General features: G+C 44.2%; 1 protein-coding gene across 3 annotated transcripts in view; it reads left to right on the forward strand.

Moving 5' to 3' along the window:
- The window catches only part of rhobtb4 (Rho related BTB domain containing 4), a 107,808-nt gene that overhangs the window by 76,476 nt on the left and 28,832 nt on the right, over positions 1–2,500 (forward strand). The window lies entirely within an intron of this gene.

Consider the following 2,500-nt stretch of genomic DNA (forward strand, 5'->3'; position numbering starts at 1 on the left):
GTTTAACTATAGATTTCCCATCATTTAACTATGTAAAAAATAACCATGGTTTTACTATGACAACTAACCATGGTTAATAGTTATTCATTACATTACAGTGAGCTGACGCTTTTTTATCCGAAGCGACTTACAGGCTATTGGTTACAGTCCCTGGATCAATGTTAGGTGCCTTACTCAAGGGCAATGGATGGAGGTCTACGGAATGGTGAGGGCAGGATTCGAACCTGCAATCCTGTGATCTAGAGTCCAACTCCCTAGCCATTACCATCACCACGGCTACTCACATGTACTTTGTAGTTATTCAGGGTATTCGTGTTTTCTTGGGTAACCAAGAAAACCATGGTTAGTGTCTATGGTTTAACCATGCACCCCTTTCCCCCACCATGCTTTTAAAAACCATAGTTTTAAAAAAGGGCTTTTTGGGTGGGCGACCATGGTTAAAATAAAACTTGGTTTGGGGAGAACCATGGTTTATGGTAAAGAGTATACTATGGTTATACCATAAATTAAACCATAGTCACAAACCATGGTTGTCATGATTACACTAAGAATCATGGTTAACTATAATCCCTGGTAAATCTATGGTAAAACCATGATTAGTTTTCATAGTACAACCATGGTTAATCTTTGTAAGGGCTACTACTATGACAGCTACTATACTAGAACTATGGTTGGTTGATAGTACTTGGAATCACCTTGAAATGTGGTAGTAAAACCATGGTTACCGCATTACAACCATGGTCGATTTTCGTAAGGGTAATCATGAAATACTATGGTAGAACCATGTTACTACATAAAAATCACAGTAATACCATAGTAAGCCATAGTACAATTATGGTAGGTTCAGAGTACTTAGAGTAACCATGACATACCATGGCAGAACCATGATAATCATAGTAATACCATAATAAACCATGGTCCATTTTCGTAAGGGAGAGGACACCTTAAATGTGTGTTTTGTGCACTTCTTTGTGCATGGGTACATATAAGTGTGCGTGTGTGTGTGTGTGTGTGTGTGTGTGTGTGTGTGTGTGTGTGTGTGTGTGTGTGTGTGTGTGTGTGTGTGTGTGTGTGTGTGTGTGATCCACCTGTCTTGCTGATCAGCTAGGGTGAACTAAGGTTATGTGGCTAAGATTACAACCCATCGCTCAGCCTCGAGTGTTTTATATGTATGTTTACAGCTCCTCAGCCATTGGCTAGAGCCCAATCTCCACTACCTCTGGCCCTGTGCACTACAGTCAGCAGTGTTTCTCAAACTTTTCCTGACATTCCCCCCTTCAGACGAAGGATGTCGAAAATGCAAACAAATAGGCCTTCGTAAAGTTTATTAAAGCCTAATATACACGTATATGGCCTATGATGTTCTGTAAATATTAGTGAATAAATTAATTAATATATTGTGATTGTAAAGTGAATGTGTTGACTTAATGGCAAAGAGGAAAAGTATTAAAAAAGAAAAACCTTCTGACTTCACTCGCTCCCCCCTCCAATACCTCCGCGCCCCCCTAGGGGGGCTTCCGCCCCACTTTGAGAAACACTGCAGTACAGTATGGAGAGAGTGGGAGCTGGCTTTCATTATGTGTTTACAACACCTCAGTGATCCGCATAAGCCCAGTGCCCACCTCATCTGCTCCTGCTCTGCACTTGAAAAAGGACGAAGGTCCAAAACATTGTGCAAATAAATCACTGGGAGCATTAACAGTGCGGACTTCTATCATTTATTTCAGTTACTTACTTTATTTTGTCCAGCATCTGTACCACTGATGTGCACACACTCTGTTAAGGGTGGCATGCACACAGAAGCCTGAAGAACCAGCCCAGTAGTTTTGAACTGCTTTAGATGATCATTCATTCAGATGCACACACACAAGCACACGCACGCACGCGCACACACAAACACACACACGCACGCACAAACTAACGCAAACACACACACACACCCAAGCATGCACAAACACACACACACACACACACACACACACGCACACACGCACACACACACGCACACACACACACACACACACACACACACACACACACACACACACACACACACACACACACACACACACACACATACACACATATTCCAACTGTTCATTTGTACGGTAACTGTCCCCTTCACCAGAGATACAATGCTGATGACTGTCTTTAGGGTGTGTGTGTGTGTGTGTGTGTGTGTGTGTGTGTGTGTGTGTGTGTGTGTGTGTGTGTGTGTGTGTGTGTGTGTGTGTGTGTGTGTGTGTGTGTGTGTGTGTGTGTGTGTGTTGTTTAGGCTGGTTGGATGGTAGGGACATGGGACAGACGGTAGTGGAAAGGGCAGTAGGGGACAGACTAAAACAGACAGAGAAAGGGACAGAGGCGGAGTAGTACCCGCTTCACTGCCCATCCTCCTCCCTGCTTGCCTCCCTCCCTGCCTGCCTGTCTGCCTCTCCACCTCCCTGCTTGCCTCCCTCCCTCCCTGGCTGTCTGCCTCTCCGCCTCCCTTCTTCCCTGCCTC

Source organism: Engraulis encrasicolus, chromosome 3 (genome assembly GCF_034702125.1).
Source record: "Engraulis encrasicolus isolate BLACKSEA-1 chromosome 3, IST_EnEncr_1.0, whole genome shotgun sequence".
Taxonomy (NCBI): domain Eukaryota; kingdom Metazoa; phylum Chordata; class Actinopteri; order Clupeiformes; family Engraulidae; genus Engraulis; species Engraulis encrasicolus.